Source organism: Saccopteryx leptura, chromosome 1, assembly GCF_036850995.1.
Source record: "Saccopteryx leptura isolate mSacLep1 chromosome 1, mSacLep1_pri_phased_curated, whole genome shotgun sequence".
In the NCBI taxonomy this organism is placed as follows: Eukaryota; Metazoa; Chordata; class Mammalia; order Chiroptera; family Emballonuridae; genus Saccopteryx; species Saccopteryx leptura.
The window spans coordinates 341,315,010-341,337,921 of NC_089503.1; the positions used below are offsets into that span (position 1 = coordinate 341,315,010).

The 22,912-nt window shown below is 38.1% G+C and overlaps 1 pseudogene; it reads right to left on the reverse strand.

Annotated features, from left to right (window-relative positions):
* Positions 1–19,654: 19,654 nt before the first annotated feature.
* LOC136389510 (E3 ubiquitin-protein ligase MARCHF7 pseudogene) lies at positions 19,655–21,920 on the reverse strand (annotated as a pseudogene).
* Positions 21,921–22,912: the final 992 nt, after the last annotated feature.

Here is a 22,912-nt window from a genome sequence, read left to right on the forward strand (position 1 = left end):
CTGATACTAATGGTACATATCTCAAATTATTGAAAGGATTAAATGAGCTATGAATTATAAAGTGCTTTATAAGAGTGCTTGGTATAGCAAATGGTTTATAAATATCAGACATTATTAATATCAAACATCCTCATCAGAAGGGCAAACTGTTAACATGTGTACTGCCATGGCTCGTACCAAGAGCACAGTCTTCTGTTGAACTGAGACATAGGCTCCAAATCCTTTTGAAAGTATCTTTCTGAACATAATGGCCCAACCAGCCACCCCCATGTGACCTTGATGAAACTGACATCACAAGAAACAGACAGCTAGTAATAGTGTTCACTCAAGAGCACATCCTAAAATGCATTCACAAAATGGTAAGTACAGGCACTTAAGGTGGTTTTCCACGCTGTGGGAGCTGAGTTGTCTGGCAGGCTCCCTGTGGCAGGCTGTGGCATGCAGAACTCCCCTTTCCTGGGAGATTTCACGTGCACTCATTTCAACTTTGACAGTGATTGTGCAAAAAGCATCTCCTGGATAAGACTGCAACTGATATTCCACAGAGGTTTTTTGGTTTTTTTCAATAATTTTTAAATAACTGTATTTCCACACAAATGTTTCAGAAATTTGATTTGTGTGTTTAAGAAAGGAATTCTCAGATTATCTTTTTAAAGTCAAATATTAAGATTTTAAAATTCTGCTCTTATAAAGTAAATATTTATTTATTTTATTTTTAATTAAGTTTTTTTGCATGACACTAGTTAAAATTATACAGGTTTCAGATGCACAATTCTACAACTCATCATCTGTACACTGTATTGTGTTCAACACTTATTGACTTTAGAGAGAAGGGAAGGGAAAGAGAGAAACATAGATTTGTTTCATTTATTTATTCATTTATTGGTTTATTCTTGCATGTGCCCTGACCAAGGATCAAACCTGCAAAATGGCAGATAGGGATGATACTTTAACCAACTGAGCTCCCTGGCCAGAACCACAGAGGTTTTGTAAAAATAACCCCCTGTACTTTACATCCTTTGACTCACTTTCTCACACAAAGCTTATTTTATTTAATTTTTAATTTTTTATATTAACTAGATATTAAAATATTTTTGTATATATTAAGTAAACCTATTAAAATCAATCATATTTTTATTTCTACTTTTTGAATGTGGAAAATTTAAACTTACATATGTAGCTCACATTTGTGGCTCATACTATATTATTTTTTCTTTTTACTTTTTTTTTTTAAGAGAGAGGAGGGGAGATTGTGAGACAGACTCCAGCATGGGCCCCGACTAGGATCCACCTGGCAACCCCTGTCTGGAGCCAATGCTCAAATCAACAGAGCTCTCATCAGTGCCTGAGGCCAACACTTGGACCAACTGAGCTATCCTCAGTGCCTAGGGCTGAGGCTCGAACCAATCAGGCCACTGGCTGAAGGAAGGGAAGAGAAAATTAAAAAAAGGAAGAGGGAGGGGAAGAGAAGCAGATGGTCATTTCTCATGTGTGCCCTGACCAAGAATTGAACCCAGGACATCCGCATGCCGGGCCAAGGTTCTATTCACTGAGCAAACTGGCTAGGTCCTCATATTATACCCTTATTAGATAGCACTTGCTAAGACCCTTTCTAGTACATAGTACCTTTTTTCCCCCTACAAAGCATATTTTCAATCAGAGGTTAAACAAAAGGGCACCATTCTTTGTACCTAGGGCCTTAAACATGTCAAGAGAGACATCATGAGAATTTGGCATGATCCATAAGATCATTTCCTTTGTATTAATGATGGGGTTATGCATGAGTGATGTAGAAATTAATATAATATGATTCTTTAAGAAGAACAGAATTTTAATAGGTGAGAAAGCTACATAGGCAAATAATTGTAATAAATTATAATAAAAACATCATAGGTTTTGAGTTAGATTATTTCCAGATAGATACAAGTACAAATAGAAAAGGTTAGTTAAATGTACTTCCCAGAATTGTATAAGTGGTTAGTGGCTGGGTTGAATATTAGAAATAAATGCTCCTGCCTTCTAGTCCATTGTCCTCACCTAACATCTAATAATAATTTAATACTTTGGATTTACATTTATGCTACTTTATGCTGCAAACACAAATTGCTTTCACATAAATTATCTCATTTTTCATAAAACAATGATACTCCTCCCTCTGGTTCGGTTAGCTGGGTCATGGGTACCTGCACGTGCTCTTGATGTATCTGCTTTGAGGGCTAAGCAAGGGAAAGAAATGTCACGTAGGTAGTTTCAAAATATTTGAAGAAAGTTTGAGGTAGGGAGCTGTCAGTTTTGTTTTTCAACAGAAGTCTAAAAACATCTTAACAAAAGTTCTGGAATCTTCTTTATTACAAATGGGGAGTAAATCAATGAATTGAGTGATATGCAAGAAACAAACATATTAACTTAAAGGAAGACTAGTCTGGGAAAGGACACATTAGAAAATTCAAATAAGGACAATAGTTTATTTCTTGCTTGTCTCTGATGAAGATGCATTCTCTTTGTGAAAACTGATTTATGCACTGATATAAACATTGTTTCTCTATGGTTTTGTTCTGTTCATAGCATTAACAATTTTTGACATGGTATATATATATATTACATACTTAATGGAACATAATGCATCACAATACAAACAACTACTACCTTCACATTATGGTTTGGGAAAAACCACAGAAGAGCATGTCATTAAATATTCAGCATGTAACTTCACTGCTTTGTATCAGAAACATAGTACTTCCATGGGAGTGTACTCAAAGTGTAAAGTCTGTGTGTTTTCCCCTTATAACACACATGTTCTTTAAACAGGCTGTTTCTATTTAAGGAGAGACCAAACTGAAGCCATATCCTGCTATAAATTTCTTGCTTGCTTTTTTGAGCTGTGTTACAGTGCATTGTTACTGCAAGCTAATAATATCAAGTCCAAGAAAGTATGAGTTGATGCATTGAATCTTTTTGGTCAAATTAGTAATTTATATTTCTCCAAATTTGGTAAAAGTCTGAAAATATTCTTCCATTTCTTTTTTTAAAGCCATTAGTTTGTATTCTGTGAATTCAGAATTCTTTCTTGATGGCGTTAGCAGAACTGGGTTCTAATTCAGGTTTGCCACTAATTCGCAGACACCCTGAACAGGTAACTAAGTTTACTGTCACTAAGGTTTGTCACCTGTAAGGTGAGATGTTTTATTGGATGGTTCCCAAGATATTTCCTACTTACAAAATTTTCACTCATGAAATTATTTTAGAAAATATTCTGTCAGCATTTCCCTGATCACATAAACAATAACCAAATATTGATAAATTAGAGATAGGTGCAGGTCTTATAGGACATGTAAATCCACAAGGAAAAATAAATTAGGATTGGGTCTGGCTTAAAATTATTTAGAGGCTTCTCTCAGTTTCAGGAGAAAATAAATTTTGACCATATTCAAAGACTACAATGATGTTAAACCATTACGTCAGAGTTTGGTTTGTTGAGTAGCTGAATTTCACCTGGTTCTGCTGGAGGTTTTCTAATAAAGTCTCTAAAATGTAAATATCTTGTCATTATAATCAGCAGGACTATGGTACATATTGAAAATGTGCTTTTTAAAATTTTTCCAGAACTTTTCTCCAGTTTCCCTCTGTGAGAACGAGGGAAGGAATAGACACTTTGGAAAACGAGGGCCTTGAGATTGGAGCAAGGGAGGGGAACTGGCGACCCCGCCACCTCTCCCTTAACTGGTTGTAACACGAAACAGAAACAATGTCCTATATCTTGTGGTTACTGACTATAATTCAATAAAGTTCTCTAGTTAGTTTTTTAAGTAATAAATTATTTAATTAATTTATTTATTTTTCAAAAGAGGTAGAGAGAGAGAGAGAGAGAGAGAGAGGAACATGATGTTGTTCCTGTATGTGCCCTGACTGGGGAATGAAACTGGCAACTTCCAATGCTCTGGAATGATGTTCCCACCTGCAGCCAGGGCTTCATTTCCTTTTTATTTTCAGAGAGACAGAAAGAGGAAGGGTGAGAGAGGGGAGGGGGAAAGGGAGTATTCATTTGTTGTTCCACTCAGTCTGCAGTCCTTGGCTGCTTCCTGTGTGTGCCCTGACCAGCGATGGAATCCACAACGTTGCTGTTTCTGGATGATACTCTTAACTGACTGAACTAACGAGCCAGGTCCATAAACTTTATTATTAGAGTAGTTTTAGGTTCACAACAAAACGAAGTGAAAAGTACAATTCCCATTAACCCCAACCTTCACACACACACACACACACACACACACAGACTCTCCAACTACCAACACCCTCACTAGAGTAGCACCATTGAGTAAACCTACATTGACACCTCATTATCACCCAAAGTCCATAGATGACATCAGGACTCATTCTTGGTATGGTACAGTCAGACCATGGGTTTTTAGAAATGTATAAAGATAAATATCCAGCACTGTACAGGCTGGGGCAAAAATAGGTTTAGAGTTGTGAGTACACAAAACACAGAGTTTATTCTTGTATTGTTATTTATTAATTACTGTATTATTTTCTATAGAACATCTGTAAACCTACTTTGGCCCACCCTATGATAGTGTATGGATAGTTTCACTGCCCTAAGAATTCCCTGTGCTCTGCCTGTCCACCCCTTCCTCCCCACTAACCACTGGCACCACTGATCTTTTTACTGTCTCTAATGTTTTGCCTTTTCAAGAATATCATATAGTTAGAATTATACAATATGGAACCTTTTCAGTCTGACTTCTTTTACTTAGTAATATTCATTTAAGTTTCTTCCATGTCTTTTCATGGCTTGATAGCTCATTTATTCTTATAAGTGAATAATATTCCATTGTGTCTAAAAAGTCATCACCATACAGAAGGACATGTAGGTTTTCTCTTAGTTATCTTAGAGAATTTTTATAGTTTTGCATTTTACATTTAGGTCTACGACCTATTTTGAGTTAATTTTTGTGCAGGATATAAGATCTGTGCCTATACTCATTTTTTTTTTTTTTTTGCATGTGATGTCAAAATATTCCAGCACCATTGTTGAAAAGACCAGGAGGTGTTTTATTGTTTTGTCTTGTTTTTGTCAGTTCTTTCAGATTTCCTAGAGATGTCATCTTCAAATAAAGCCAGTTTTAGTTCTTCCTTTACAATAAGTATAACTTTTATTTCCTTTTCTTATCTTAATATGTTAGCTAGGCCTGACCAGGCCGTGGCGCAGTGGATAAAGCATCGGACTGGGATGCGGAAGACCCAGGTTCGAGACCCCGAGGTCGCCAGCTTGAGCATGGGCTCCTCTGGTTTGAGCAAAAATTCACCAGCTTGGACCCAAGGTTGCTGGCTCAAGCAAGGGGTTACTCGGTCTGCTTAAGGCCCATGGTCAAGGCACATATGAGAAAGCAATCAATGAACAACTAAGGTATCACAATGCGCAACAAAAAACTAATGATTGATGCTTCTCATCTCTCTCTGTTCCTGTCTGTCTGTTCCTATCTATCCCTCTCTCTGACTCTCTCTCCATCTCTGTAAAAAAATATATGTTAGCTAGGACATATGGCAAAGCAGTGGTGAGAGGGACATATTTGCCCTGTTCCTGATCTTAGCAGGTTAGCTTAGCCACAATAAGGAAACAACCTAAATGTCTGTGAATGGATAAATGGGTAAAAAGGGGTGTGGTATCTATATACCATGGAATATTATTTAGCCATGAGAAAGGACATCTTGCCATTGTGACAATATAGATGACAAGTGAAACAAGCCAAACAGAAAAAGGCAAATATTGTATGATCTCACATATGTATGAGCTCAAAAAAAAAGGTAAGTCAAACTCATAGAAGCAGAAAGCAGAAAAGTGGCTGCCTGGGGCTGGGGAGTGGGTGAAATGAGGAGAGATTGGTAAAAGGGTATGAATTACCAGTCATAAGATAAACAAGATCTGAGGATCTAATAAAACATGGTGACTATAGTTGGCAGCTCTATATTATATAAAAAAGTAGAATTTACATGTTCTCATTCCCCAAAACCAAAAAGATAAATGTGTAAGGTGATGGATGTGTTAATTAACTAGATTGTAGGAATCCTTTCACAATGTATGTGTATGTCAAATCACCACCACGTACACTTGCAAGTATTTTACAATTATATTTGTCAGTTATACTTCAATAAAGCTGAATATATATATATATATTTAGATTTTATACACCACACTTATTATTCTAGGTGGCAGTTTTCTAGTTTCTGCTTTTTATAAAGAAAGAATTCAAGAATTAAAAGTGAGTCTTAAAAAAAAGTGAGTTTTAAATAAATAAACAAATCTGACCAGGCAGTGTAGCACAGTGGATAAAGCATTGGCCTGGGATGCCGAGGACCCAGGTTTGAAACCCCAAGGTTTCTGTCTTGAGCATAGAATTATAGACATGAACCCAAAGTCACTGACTCGAGCCCCAAGAGTCACTGGCTTGAAGCCCAAGGTTGCTGGCTTGAGCCCAATGTCGCTGTCTTGAGCAAAAGGTCACTGGTTCAGCTGAAGCCTCTCCCCACCTCCATCAAGGCAAATATGAGACGCAATCAATGAACAACTAAGGTGCCAAAACTCTTAGTTGACGCTTCTAATCTCTCTCTCTGTTTCTCTCACTAAAATAATAATAATAATAAATAAATGTGAGTCTTCCTCCCATTTAACATGTTAGAACTCACCATTATTCTTGGAAACTTTGGTCTTCTCCAAAGAAACATGTTTTGGGGACTTTTTCCCCCCAAGATTGTTTTTTTATGACAACTACCACAGAACTACTGAATTTGAGTTAACACTTAACATTTTATCATTCATTTTTAATTATTCCCTAAAAAATATATTTATATTAAACTATTAGTCATGCTTCCAACTATATATAAGCAGATCATTATTTTTTTTATCATTTTTTTGGGGGGGTCTCACATAATCAATTAATTCTCATTTATCAATTAGTATCTGAAAATATTTTGAAAATGCTTGTAGAAGATTCTTTCAAGATATTCCTACTGATAAATCCATAAGATATAAAGAAGAGTTCTACTTCTTGGCACTATAAATCATAATGCCTATTTTACAACAATAAAATAATTGTTCAAATACAGAATTAGAAACTCTTTATTTATCATTTACTATTTTACAACTTTTCCCTGAAAACATTTATATCTGATTCTTGTGTATCTTAAAAACATTTAGTAATCAATTTCTTAAAGCCAAAAATATGTCTTGACTGCATTTATTTTTTGCTTTATGGATTACATCAGAAGTTCAATAGAGTATTTAACATTTTTAACTTCTTTAATTAATTTCATCATTTTAGCACCAAAAATTTACAGTGTTCCCTCAGGTCTCTCTGTTCACTCGTACATAATTCACAGTGACAATGCCACAGAGCAGTGGCCAGGGTGAGCCCACAGGAGGGAGGACAGGACAGATCATGCCCCCAGGGTCTGAGCTAATGGAAAGAGAAATGGTTTCCTTTTTTTCGTTATGGCATGGACTAAATCAGGGGTCGGGAACCTTTTTGGCTGAGAGAGCCATGAACACCACATATTTTAAAATGTAATTCCATGAGAGCCATACAACAACCTGTGTACGTTATGCATTATCCAATAAAAATTTGGTGTTGTCCCAGAGGACAGCTGTGATTGGCTCCAGCCACCCACAACCATGAACATGAGCGGTAGGAAATGAATGGATTGTAATACATGAGAAAGTTTTATAATTTTAACGTTATTATTATTTTTATTAAAGATTTGTCTGCGAGCCAGATGCATCCATCCAAATAGCCACATCTGGCTCACGAGCCATAGGTTTCCGACCCCTGAACTAAATACTGAAGCAAGCAGAAAAGCCTAGGGAAGTGGGAAGCTGTGGTCTAAAACAAGTCTTATTTGCTCTTTTACTTTCTTTTCCTCCTGTAATTCTGGTCACCAATACCAGTCTGTGGGTGTTTTCCCCACACCACCAAGCAACTCTTTGACACCAGCTGGCTGTCCCACAATTCAATTCAATTCTGACACTGTTTACCTGGAGATAGTGTCAGATCCCTCAGGGTAAGGGCTCAGCCCCACACGACTGTCCTCTACTCCAAATGCCAATCATCACAAGGCCAGGTTGGCATCTGTGTTTCTGACCTACCAGCTATATAGATCAGATTCTCAATGTCCTCCTCTTTGGGTTTGAGTAATTTGCTAGAGTGACTCACAAAACTCAGAAAACATTTTATTTATAGATTACTGGTTTATTATAAAAGGATACAACTCAGAAGCAGCCAGAAGAAAGAGATACATAAGACGACGTATGAGGAAGGCACATGGAAATGCCAGCCAATCTCCTCACTTCTCCATGATATCACCAATCCAGAAACTCATAACTTTACCCTTTTGAGTTTTATGGAGGCTTCATTACATAGGCATATTGGCCCCTGGTGACTGATTTGATTTGAAATCCTTCTCCCCTTCTCAGAGGTCAGGGGTATAACTGAAAGTTTCTTTCTTTTATTAAAAAATTTTCTACTATCGACATTCTATTTTATTTATATACCATATTTCCCCATGTATAAGACTTTAATTTGGGGGCCTGAAAGTTGAAAAAAATGTTTTACATAGTTATTGAACTCAAGTTTTATTCATCATAAAATTCATACAACTCCTCATCACTGTCAGAACTCCCATCCATTAGCTTGTCCTTATCTGTGTCTGATGACAAATCATTGTTTTCAACAATGAGCACAAAAACAAGCGTGAAAAAGCAGGAAATGCAAGTAAAAAAACTACAACCACTTTATAAGACACACCCAGTTTTTAGACCCCAAATTTTTTGAAAAACTATGCATCTTATATTGGGGAAATATGGTATATTGTATGTCTTTAGTTTATTTTTTATACATGGCACATATGATCTTCATATCTCAGTCTAACCATAACAATCTGTTCCTATATATTTGTCTTTTTTTACTGAATTTATTATGGTGACACTGGTTAACATAATCTTACAGGTTTCAGGTACCCAATTCTACAACACATACCGTCGTACACCATATCATGTGTTCAACTCATCAAGTCAAGTCTTCATCCATAACCATTACCCGCTCTATACCCTCCTCCACCAATCCTCCTCAATCACCACACTGTTGTCCATGTTCATGAAGTTTTTTTTGTCCTTTTTGCTCTATCCCTCCACCTCCCTCACTCCACCCCACAGCTGTCAGCCTGCTCTCTATGTATGAGTCTGTCTCTACTTTGCTTATTAGTACATTTTGTTCACTAGATCCCACATATTAGTGAAGCAATCCCACTTCTGGGAATATATCCTAAGAATCCTGAAACACTAATTTGAAAGAATATATACACCCCTATGTTCACTGCAGTGTTATTTACAATAACCAAGATCTGGAAACAGCCCAAGTGGCTATCAACAGATAAGTGGATAAAAAAACTGCGATACATTTACACAATGGAATACCACTTGGATGCAGAAGGAGAAGAAGAAGGAGGAGGAGGAGGAGGAGGAGAAGAGAAAGAGGAAGAAGAAGAAGAAGAAGAAGAGGAGGAGGAGGAGGAGGAGGAGGAGGAGGAGGAGGAGGAGGAGGAGGAGGAAAAAGGGAGGAAGAAGGAAATCTTACCTTTTGCAACAGCATAAATGAACCTGAAGATCATTATGCTAAATGAAATAAACCAGTCAGAGAATTACTATAAGTTTCAACTCTCCAATTACATGGTTGTATCTCTTGGCAACAAGTGCCCATCTCCAGGTACGGTGGATAGCTGCTTAATTAACATAACAAAAGATAACTTGATCACTCTCATTATTTAGGAAATTCTAAGGCTTTTATGAACTTTGTGCCAGAAACTGGACAAGACCAAATAGAATCAGTCATAAATTACAATGTCACACCTCCTCTCCTCCTTTCTCCTCTCTCCCTGCTTCAGCATAGACTCTTTTACTTAAGGGAACAGAAATTCATTCAGATTAGTTCCCATAAAGATACATAGTGACAGAAAACGATTTGAATTTGGGTGATGGGCACAAAACACAATCAACAGTTCAAATGCTATAGAAATGTTTGCCTGAAACTTATGTACTCTTATTGATCAATGTTACCACATTAAACTTAATTTTCTAAATAAAATTTTAAAAAATTTAATGTTAGAATACAGACTCCACCTCAGAGTTGGGACATTGAAAGTAATAAAAACCACAGAAGTTTCTCTCTCTCCCTCCCTCTCTCTCTCTCTCCTTCCAACACCCAGAAGACCAGACGTTTTCCCTGAAGAGAACAGCCCCTCAGATCTTGATCACTCTGGGTCTCCTATCGTCCTCTTTCCAACTTGTTCTATCACTATATAGAATACACAACATTATACTACACTGAAGGTAGGTGAGTTAAAGTTACATGAATTTGTAGCAATACATTCCTTTGACATTCCATTGACACATGTGATGGCATTTTATGGCAATTTGGAGGTCGTATCCTACTTTGCTTGGACTTCCATCTTCCTTGCAAACCAGAGCTATTTCCTCTCAGCTTCTTTGGTTAGTGAAAAAATGAAACCCCTCATCTTTGAGCTACATGTTCACCCATTTCCAGGTTGTATCTACTTAACAACTTGGATCCACTTAAACTGTTACTTACATAATTTGCTTATAAAATAATTCCAATTACCTATCCCTGGGTCAGAAACTCAAAATTACCCATGCTGAATCACTTCTTCTTATTCTAAAACCTTCTCTCAAATCTCCCAAGTTTTCCTCTAATTTTTCCAGTATTTTTTCCACCACCTATGGTCTTCATGGTCCCCAGGGAGCCCCCTCTCTGAGGCCAACATCTGGTTTGTACTTTCCACTCAATAACACATGAAGTACTCGCAGCACCTCTTCAGAATGCTAATCTGAACTGTGCTACTATTTAGTGTTCCTTTGATTTCGTTGGGAGATGAGCTTTTATTTTGTACCATGTATTTAAGCTGTATTGGCAGGGAGTTAGGGATATCCAAGGAGCTGAAATGTAAGTTTAGAAGGTCAAAGCTGCCTGACCTGTGGTGGCGCAGTGGATAAAGCATCGACCTGGAATGCTGAGGTCGCCGGTTCAATACCCTGCACTTGCCTGGTCAAGGCACATATGGGAGTTGAAGCTTCCTGCTCCTCCCCCCTTTCTGTCTCTCTCTCTCTCTCTCTCTCTCTCTCTCTCTCTCACTCTCTCTCTCCTCTCAAAATGAATAAATTAAAATAAATAAATAAAAATTAAAAAAAAAAGTTCTGTCAATTTAAAAAAAAAAAAAGAAGGTCAAAGCTGTCAGAGAGAGAGAAAAGAGAAAGAGAGAGAGAGAGAGATACTCTGTAAAACAAATTTCTACCTGCTGCAGTAGTTTATGCTTTCTAGTCACTTAATATATTGTTAAATGAATGGAGGCAATAATTTTTCCCTTCTTTCTACAGAAGATAGTGGTGATATTTGTTACAAACTTACTTACTTATTCTCTTATTATTTCCTAAACAGGACTAGGGTCATCACCGTCTGACACAAAACTTTCACCATTCAACAGAGCCATGCCATTTTGTTCATTTAATTACAGTGCTTATTTTTACCAACACCCAGAGGCCTATTAGTGAAAGCACATTTTTAGGAATCTAACAAATAAGCAAATACATTCTTAGATCACAGACATGGCTCTCCTGTCTTGTTTTGTACAAAAAGAATAGCACTTATCACACCTACATACTATTTAAACATTTTTTCTGTTTTTATTCACTTAAATTTATTTTCTGGAGAAGTGACACATAATTCCTACTTATCATAACCTTAAATGTAATTTCTTTCTTGGGCATTAATGTGAATGCCCTCTGAAAATCTTTTGTAATAATATTCAATTCCTCCTTCATGCTTTAAAATAGCTTTATATCTGAGAAATTAAACAAAAACTTAGGGGGCACAGGCAGGCTAGTGAATAATTAGAAGGTTATAACAGTAACCCAGCAGGACTTTGATTTGGGAAATTGCACAGATGGCCTCACAGGTGAATTCTTCCCAAAAATTAAAGAAGAAATAATACAAATCCTATGCAAACTTTTTCAGAGTATAGAAAAACAAGAAACATTTCCCAACTTGTTTACAATGCCAGCACAACCCAAATAACAAAACCTGACAAGATACTGTAAGAAAAGGAAATAATATTGATAGTGCAATCTATTTCATGAGCATAGATTCAAGAACACTTTTAAATAAATTGTTGGATATTTATATGAACAAAAGAAATTAACCTTGACTCTTAATTCACACTTATTCTAAATAGACTGTAGATATAAATATAAAAGCTTTGAGAATAATAAATCAAGGAGAATCAAACACAAAATATTTATAGAAATAATAGAATATAGAAGAGCACATTCTACATTCTTCCATTTTATAATGAAGTTCAAAGAAAGACAAAAGTAGTTTATGATGATAAAATTTTCTTTTTAAAAAGCTCCCAAATGATTTCAATGTTTACCTATGTTTGATAACCCCTTATATACAGAGGGAGTAACTAAAGTCCCAGGAAGTGGGGTGATTTGGTCATATTCTCTCTTGATTCTCAGCTTTATTTTAGTTGTGTGAACAGTACTACCTCCGCCATTTGAGAAAAGAGTTTCTAACAGTTCTTGATTTCATGTGCCATGACACAAACTCCCAAATCTTAAGCTGTTTATACTGCCCCAACAAACTCACTCAGTGTAGATTCCATAGGCTGCCTGAGGGATTGTTTATATTTGAGGTAGTGAACATTTCTATTTCCTTTTCCATGAAAAATTTCTTAGATGATTTTAATTATTTTTATATGGCAGGTACGTAACAATATCCATAACTAAACATGAAGGAAGTAAGATATGATATATTTCCCTCATGTGTCATTTTACATCTCTACCTTAGACTAGTCAAACCAGTGTTCTGATATCCTCAGTGCTCATCTTCCAATTTTTTTGGCTCTAACTTTGTTTATATTAAAAATCATTTAGAAATATTCTGAAAAGACTCAGGGGAAAAAAAGAGTTTCTCCCTTCATCAGGAGATAGAGAATACAGTTTTTGGTCTATTACAAAATATTTATACTTATGAAGAAGATGGGGACAGCATACTGTTTGAGTTCAAACTATATTACAAAGATACAGTAATCAAAGCAGCATGGTATTAGCCACAAAAAAACAAAAAACAACCCCCCCCCAAAAAAAAACAGACACAAAGATCAATGGAATAGAATAAAGGCACAGAGATAAACCCGTGCATTCTATCAATTAACTTATGACCAAAACCCAATCTTGTTGCCTGTGTTCTAGTGCCAGTCCTGCTACTGTGTTCTGGCTTCTCTGGTACAGAAATCAACAAAGGTATAATGGAGAGGCAAGGCAGATTGGGCACAGAGAAAGGTCAAACTGTGGCACAGGATGACATAGCTCCAGCTAATCCTGTGGTTAGCTAGAGCACATACTGTTCATCATTGTGATGTCACACTGGACCTTTATACCCCCACCACCATCAGTCACTGGACGTTGTCTCTGTCAAGGGCATGGCCTTAAGGGACAGGGCTGTCTGAAGCTGAGCAATCCCAGAAGGTGCTGACAGCTGGTATTTCGGGTCCTTCCTGGAAGGAGGATGGTTTCACCACAGAATTCCATGAGGACAGACAGGTTAGGTCAGCTCTGAAAGGATTGCAAACCTCCACAATGACCCCAGATGTCATTTGAAAGGCTGTAGGTTTTACTCAGGCCTGATCTTAATTTGAAGCCTGGAATGTGGGCCAAAACTTCCCCATTTACTTTGGAAAATACTCCAAAATCTCACAGTCAAAATACTTAGTGTAGTGTAAGGTCACTAAGAGAGCTTTTTGAAATGTATGTTTGAAAGAAATTTCTAGTTTGGTTTTCAAGAAAGATTGCACATGGAAAAAAAGGTTTTGGAGAAAAAAGGTGTTAATTAATTCTAACTAAAAGATTTCATATCAGCAGGAGAAAAAGAATTGAGTGAGAAAAGAACTTACAGCATCTCATAGGAGTATATTCAAACTTAAGCCCTGCTTTAGATATTAATTCCTGAGCCTATAAAGTTTAACCAGATCCTAGGGGTCTAGGGACAACTTTCTGGGAAAAAAGTATTTTTTATTTTTATTTTTTTTTATTAAGTCAGAGGCGGGAAGGCAGAGAGACAGACTTCTGCATGCACGCTGATCAGGATACACCCGGCAAACCCTTTACCAAGGAGATGCTCTGCTCATCTGGGGCTGCTGCTCTGTTGCTTGGCAACTGAGCTATTTTTAGCACCTGAGGTGAGGCCATGGAGCCATCCTCAGAGCCAGGGCCAAATTTGCTTGAACTGTTTGAGTCATGGCTGCAAGAGGGGGAAAAAGAGAGCAAGATAGAGAGATAGAGAAGGGGAAAGGGTGGAGAAGCAGATGGTTGCTTCTCCTGTGTGCCTTGACTGGGAATTGAACCAGGGACTTCCACATGCTGGGCTGACGCTCTACCTCTGAGCCAACCAGCCAGAGTCTAAAACAATCTTTAGCCTTTTCCTGTCCCCCTAAATCTATACCAGAATCCTCAAACTCTGAAATTTAAATTCCATTCTGGGCACTGAAAAGCTTTAATCATTAAATCTATTAAATACTCCTGGAAATAAATTAAAGCAAAAACATAGTTAAGCTATAAATTTAGAACTTGTGTCATTGCTTTAATAATTCAAATACTATGGTTTGATCCTATCAATAATGTAAAAATGGACTATCAATCTTATTGTAGGAGTTCACATTTCATTCAAGAATGACTAGAGGGGTTTTTAGGGTCTGTGTCTTGAACTGAAAATGAAGGTTCCCCTTCAGTACTAAACATATTCTTGGAACTCTTTCTTTTATTTAATTAACTTGATTAGGAACAATTCAAGTGAAATGTCTCCTCTTGCTAAATCATACCACCCAAAACTTTTGTCAGGCAAAGCAAGGTTAACATTATGTCCTCAGTCCATCAAAGTAAATGACAATATCCAAATTCTTTTTACATCTTTTATTGCTTTTTTCTTCTTTCTCTCTCTCAAATTTACTTATTTATTTAATTTATTTTTGCCTCCTCAACCATAGTATAAGGTCCTTCAGAGAAAAAAAAAAAGATAAATTAGGTCTCACTGTTTTCTCTTGCCTTCAGGGCCAGGCACCTGTCCAGTTGGTAGAGCAGTCCTTGGGGCCTGGAGGAGTGGGACAATTAAATGTAGTGTTACACTTTGGTGGGATTGAAGCTGTATCACATATCAGCCTGATGGGCTTATTTAATTAGTTCCAGTGAGAAGGCAGGAGAAAGATGCAGTGTCAATAAAATAGAACTTGGTCAGCAAACATGATTCCTTCAGAGTATAATTCCCCTTCCTCCTCCTTCCAGTGCCACCATTAAACCATTCTTTCCACAGTGATAATCACAATCTGGCAGTGGTCTCTTCCCACTTCTGCCTTCCAGCCAAAAGACTCAAGTTGATAAAATTATTGGTAAGGAGAGGATAAAGAAGAGGCCCTCTGCAACAACGTTAGCTCTAAGTACCACTCACCTGTGGAGAAACTGCCTTAATGGTAAGGGATGGAACCACAGGCCTCCCAAGCTGCTGGGGGCCTCACAGTTCTCCAGAACCCTGCTACTCAAATAAATGTTAGTCTTAGAATCAATCAGCATGGATGGATCTTCAAAATCAGAAGCTTTACCATTTTTAAGGAGGTGTAATATAAAAGAAATTTAAAAACCAATCACCAAAGAAGAATGTGAAGATTATTCAAAGAATGGGTAAGATCAATATTCCAGCAATCTGAACACTTTATTTAGTACAGGCAACATGTACCTGCCTGATTGTAGTTCCACAAAGCACCTGAAACTTCAGAGAATAGAAAACAGACAAAGCAGCAAGCCAGGCAAAATTTCCCCCAGGGCCATATGTAGCAAACAGAAGAAGATGGAAATCTCATTTTGAGTTTAGGGAGAATGGTATCCTCACCCAATGAAACCAAGTTGCTGTGGTTCTCCAACATCACATGCCTCTACTTGTCCCTTGAGCACAGTCCAGACTTTTCCGTTCCTCTCAAGAAATCAATGGAAACATCCCTGAAAGTCACTAACCCACAAAGTGAGAAACCCTTTATGAGTAGGACTATGCTTACCATTATGTTATGACAGAGAAAACGTTTTATAAGGAGCATTAATAAAAGGTCTTCATTAAAAAAATAAAGAAGACTGACGAAGTGGTGGCACAGTGGATAGAGTGTTGGATTGGGATGCAGAGGACCCAGGTTCGAAACCCCGAGGTTGCTGGCTTGAGCATGGGCTCATTCGGCTTGATCACGGGGCTCATCAGCTTGAGCGCAGGGTGAGTTGCTTGAGCGTGGGATCATAGACATGACCCCTTGGTCACTAGCTTGAGCTCAAAGGTCGCTGGCTTGAGCAAGGGGTCACTCGTTCTGCTGTAGCCCACTGGTCAAGGTACATTGAGAAACCAATCAGTGAAAAACAAAGGTGCTGCAACAGAGAATTGATGCTTCTCATCTCTCTCCGTTCTTCTCTGTCTGTTCCTATCTGTTCCTCTCTCTGACTCTTTCTCTGTCAAAAAAATTAAGAAAGAAAGAAAGAAAGAAAGAAAGAAAGAAAGAAAGAAAGAAAGAAAGAAAGAAAGACAATAACTGGTAGATAGAAATGCAGACTCTCAGGCCCCACTCCTTTCCTGCTGAACCAGAACCCGTGGTTTAACAAAGTCCTCAAGTCCTTCACGTACACAGTAAAGCCTGTAAAGCACTGGAACATTCTTCATTATGTGCACCCGAAAACTAAACTCAAGAGAAGGTAGGTACCCAAACAAAATGCATCAGTAAAGATATGCTGATCGATTAATTCATTGACCCTGGAGATGCAATAACATAAAAATGTATGATAAATATTAGTGAGAGCAGGGTTTTAGCTACTAATAAAAGATTTACTGATAATTGAATGAGAAATCCAACTACACAGCAATACATGGGAGTATAACTCTTCAGTTCATTAATATTTCTAAGCACCCTCAAAAGGACTATGCAGTCAATACTTGCATTAAATGAAATAAAAATACAGTGTGTCCGTAGAATCATGGTGCACTTTTGACCAGTCACAGGAGAGCAACAAAAGACGATAGAAATGTGAAATCTGCACCAAATAAAAGCAAAACTCTCCCAGTTTCATATCTATTCAGTGTAGTTCGATGTGGCCTCTCGCACAGATTTTTTAGGGCTCCTTAGGTAGCTATCCCATATAGCCTCTACAGACTCGTCACTGACTGATGGCCTACCAGAATGGGGTTTCTCCACCAAACTGCCAGTTTCCTTCAACTGCTTATCCCACCGAGTAATGTTATTCCTATGTGGTGGCGCTTCCTTATAAACGCGCCGATATTCACGTTGCACTTTGGTCACGAATTCAAATTGAGTGAGCCACAGAACACACTGAACTTTCCTCTGTACTGTCCACATCTCGACTGGCATGGCCATGGGCTGCTCCACTGTATACATGGTGTTACGTCATCATCTGCGCATGTGCACATACTACCACATCATCCTACAGAAACTGGGAGGGTTTTCCTTTTATTTGGTGCAGATTTCACATTTCTATCATCTTTTGTTGCTTTCCTGTGACCGGTCAAAAGTGCACCATAACTTATAGACACACTGTATTTCTGTTTGTGTGTTTGTTGCTTTGTTAGTTTTTGCCTCTGTTAGGTCACTATCTATATTTCTAGGAGTTTCTAAGATTTCTAAGGTTTTTATTCCTTTCATTGTTTAAGTTTCTACCTGGTCTGTTATTTTACCTTTAGTAAATGCAGACGCCTATATATTTGTTTAATTACTTGTTAAAAAAAAAAAAGCTAATTAAATGCAAGCTCTACATGGAGAATGCATAAGAACATTTCAAACAACAGAAGTTATCCACAGCCTGACCAGGCAGTGGCAGTGTGGATAAAGCATTGACCTGGGATGCTGAGGACCCATGTTTGAAACTCCAAGGTCATCGCTTTGAGCGCAGACTCATAAGCTTGAGCACGGGGCTCACTGGCTTGAGCACAAGGTCTCTGGCTTGAGCATGAGATCATAGCATAACCCTATGGTCACTGGCTTGAGCCCAATGGTTGCTGACCTGAAGCCCAAGGTCTTTGGCTTGAGGTCAATGTCATTAGCTTGAGCAAGAGGTCACTGGCTCAGCTGGAGCCCCCCAGTCAAGGCATATATGAGAAAGCAATCAATGAACAACTAAGGTGCTGCAATGGTGAGTTGATGCTTCTCATATCTCTCCTGTCTATCCCTCTCTCATTCTGTCTCTTGCTAAAAAAAAAAAAAAAAAAAAAAAAAATTACCCACAAAATTCCCACCCAAGAGATAACAGTTAATGCGTTCATAACTGCAAAATTTTTATGTAGTTAACAAAGATATTTTATCTATAGTTTGGTATGCTGACTTATTTGGGGATATTTTATCACTTCATATTCTTATTCTTATTATTATTTTTTTTTTACAGAGACAGAGAGCGAGTCAGAGAGAGGGATAGATAGGGACAGACAGAAACGGAGAGTGATGAGAAGCATCAATCATTAGTTTTTTGTTGTGACACCTTAGTTGTTCATTGATTGCTTTCTCATATGTGCCTTGACCGTGGGGCTACAAGCAGACCAAGTAACCCCTTGCTCGAGCCAGTGACCTTGGGTTCAAGCTGGTGAGCTTTGCCCAAACCAGATGAGCCGGCACTCAAGCTGGCGACCTTGGGGTCTCAAACCTGGGTCTTCTGCATCCCAGTCTGATGTTCTATCCACTGCGCCACTGCCTGGTCAGGCTAATATTCACTTTGAAATATCCTCTAATTTTTGTGAGCAGTATAGTATCATGTTATTTGCTGGAATATAATAAAAACTTCATATAATCATACGTAAAATCGTAAGTCCTTTTTATAATTATAACATTAATAATTTTATAACATTTTATTGGGTACCATAATTTATTTAATCATTCCTTCATTGTCAGACACTTAAACTATTGGCAATTTTTGTTTCTCAAATAAAGAGGTGGAAGAAATCATCATGTGAGTAAAAGTTTGTTCATACTTTGATATAGAAGCATTTTGAAACCCTTGATTTACATTGCCAAACTGAGTATCAACTCTTTATGGGAGTAATAAGCAATTCATTGCTTTTATTCAAACCAATGTTGAAAATGTTTTTTTAATGTAGACATTTTAATATGTAGAGGTTTCTTTGAGAAAAAGAGTTATATAGCCAAGACTATCTTATGCTTACTAAATCCTTTGTTTGCTTTTAGGTTTATAAAATATTCTTGTTCTCACAGATATGCTATTTATTTCTATTTTTGTTTAATAATTTTGTCTTGACTTTTAGATTCAACTCTGTAGTCCTTTTGGGATTGATTATGGTATATAGTATGAGATTAGAATATAAAGGGATTTTTCAAATTATGAACCATTTGGGTTTTTTTTTATAAAAACAAAATTTTATTATAGTAAAAACTAATGTTAGTTGCCCAACCCAGCATTTCTAAGATAATTGGTATTATTAAGCCTATTAATAAAGCTCTAAGTTGACAGAGTATATACTTAGATTTTGCTCTGTGGGTTTAATTTGCAAAAGTAAACTTCAACAAGTCTGGGGAGGGGAAATTCCACCTACTTTTGAGATCTTCCATATATGCCTGAAGAGTTCTTGCAAGGTTAATAAATCAGACTCGTGTGCTTGGTTCATTTGTATTTCCCATCATATCAGAAAAGCTTTGTTCGCACAAGTGCAGTAATACAACTAGGTAGAGACCAGAGCTGATAAACTCATACTCAGCTTGTTCATTTGCATGAGCTCTATGTAGTTCATGAATATCAAAATCCTCCAGGTTAAGCTGCAACTTCTCTTTACGAAGTTCACAGGTGGTTCCAGCCTCTAATGAAGAACCAGAGTTAATTTTCGCCTGTAACCACTTTTTCATTCACTCTTCATGGACATACTGCAAACTTCCTGTGCACTTGCATGGCTCCATCAGCAAATTAGATGATGATTCAGCTGCCATCTGACAAATTCTACATAAGTCACCTTCTTCTTCTTCAGAGTCCTCTAAAAGGAGGCTCTCTTTTATTCTCTGCAGTCTTTCTGGATCTCTTGAAGGTGCACTTTTAGTTTTATCACTTTTTCCATCAGATGAACTCCAACCTGAAGAAATAATATCTACAGTGATCATGACATTGTTGGTCAAATTACTTTTAAGTGCTGGAGGGACTGCAAATCGAAATAAAGAACCAGGAAGGATCCCAGTGATTCCTGTGTTTCTTCCACAGTGAGCTGTATCTGATGTGGAGCCACCCGTAGCAGCACTGCTTGATGCTGCAGGTGCTTGTGATCTGTTGGCAGCAGCCCCAAGGGGAACACTCTGTGCTTCAAGGTGAACCACTTCACTTGATTCTCTCCTAAAAATATGAGACCTAGGTGGTATATCAGAGGTGGGTATCCTTGAAGATTTATCTCGTCCCTCTCACCTCCTTCTAGAGAACAAAGGTGTGCATCTATTCCTAAGTGAGGAAGATAACCAAGGTCCTGTATTTCTACCTTCAGATTCTTGGTTAAAATTTTCTGAATCTGGCTCAGAGCTATGATGTTGGCTAAGAGATGACAAACCCCATCTTCGCCTAAGAAATCGAAATCCCTGAGAAGCTTCAGATGCCCTATTATCAGAAATGTCAGAAGATGCTGCTGCATTACTACGAGAATGTGAAGTTGTTGAGATTCTTGGAGAAATTAAGAATTTTCAGAACTCAGTGATCTTGTATTTAAAGATTCTTGATTAGATCTTCATGAAAAAAGGGTAGATGACATACTAGAAGCTATATGTGACAGCAATCTTCTGGTTGTATGTCTACCGTCATTGTCAGAAGATTCTTGAAATGATCTTTGAGATGAACCAAGCCTGTCTAAATTGCTTATAGTTGAGGTTTCGTCTCTATTTGAAATAAAAGAAAATCCAGGCTGTGTACTGCTTTGGAGAGATTCCAGTTCTCTTGGAGAAAAATTTGATCTTAAAGAATTTCTACTAGAGTCTCTAGAACACGGTATGGTCTGAAGTTCAGAAGGCATTTGGTGGTTGGAGGATGATGTATTCAATTGTAAAGTGCTCACTGAGTTCTCTTTTGGTCTTGCTCCTTGTGAATATGAAGAAGATACTCTGTCTTGAACATATGATGACGTCATGAAATCACCACTTCGGTGACCATAATCTGTAAGACTACTAATGGAGGAATCTGCTCTCCTCTCTAAATCTCTTCTTTCTCTCATTAAGTCACTTCCAAATGATTCAAGTACCATTGATGAAGATCTAGGAACATGACTATGCCTCCAAGAAGAATCTGATACTGCATTTAAACCATGTCCAACATTTCTCCCAGCTGAGGTAGATGTACAGTTTGTACAGGAAAGTTTAGGTCTTTTTGAATCATGATCCCATTGCTGGTTTTGTGATCTTGACCGTGCTCCTTGAGTTATCGCAGATTCACTATACCATGTAGACCGATATGGAGATGCAGATGCTGATGCAGATGTAGACTGATATTCAGAATCCAGTCTAAAAGAAGAGTCTCTGGAGTGATAGGTATCATTTAAACTATTTCCTCTACTTCCAGACATCATCCTGGCACTTAAAGAGTTGGAGGGTTGAACAGAAATTCTTCTTGGAATCCTTGAAGGTTTAGACTCCATTCTTAAGGTTTCTCTGTTCCGGAGATGGCACCGAACAGAGCACATTCCGCTCACAGCGACCACACCACCACCACCTTCCTCCTCAGGACTCTGGGACTCTGAGACTCTGAGGCAAAGGAGTCGGCAGCGAAGCACAATGGCGCCCGCCCCTCTCCCAGATCCAGCGCTGAACCAGCTGCCACCGTTAAATCTGAACCAATTGTTTTAACACAGTTTATCAAATGTTTTTCTTTTCTGCTCATCTATTATACAACACACACACACACACACACACACACACAGAGCTATGTAATTCTATTGTCTATTCTGGAGTGGGCAACAATTTTTATTATTGTAACTCTATGATATGTTCACATACATGATTGGCAACTCTTGCTGTTTTTCTATATATTTTCAAAGTTTGGGCTTTTAAATTGTTCATTTTAAATATTAGTATGATGAGAGAATTTATTTTTCCTTATTTAAAGCAAAAATCATTAATTATGTTTAAATAGTCAATTACTTTCAATGGTTCCTTTTATTATTTTCTGAACTCACAACTGTTGCCTGGATTTCATGCCTCCATTTTCCATCCAGTGTTAGTAAAACTTTTTATTTTCATTTTTTTTTTAAAGTTGGAAACAGGGAGGCAGTCAGACAGACCCCCGCATGTGCCCGACCGGGATCCACCTGGCACGCCCACCAGAGGGCGACGCCCTGCCCATCTGGGGCGTTGCTCTGTTGCAACCAGAGCCATTCTAGCACCTGAGGCAGAGGCCACAGAGCCATCCTCAGTGCCGGGGCCAACTTTGCTCCAATGGAGCCTTGGCTGTGGGAGGGGAAGAGAGAGACAGAGAAGAAGGAGAGGGGGGGTGGAGAAGCAGATGGGCACTTCTCCTGTGTGCCCTGGCCGGGAATCGAACCAGGGACTCCTGCACGCCAGGCCGACGCTATACCAGTGAGTCAACCAGCCAGGGCCAAAACTTTTTAAAATTTTGCCTGACCTGTGGTGGTGCAGTGATAAAGCATTGACCTGGAACACTGAGGTTGCTAGTTCGAAACCCTGGTCAAGGCACATATGGGAGTTGATGCTTCCTGCTCCTCCCCCTTCTCTCTCTCTCTCTCTCTCTCTCTCTCTCTCTTTTGCTCTCTTTCTCCTCTCTCTAAAATGA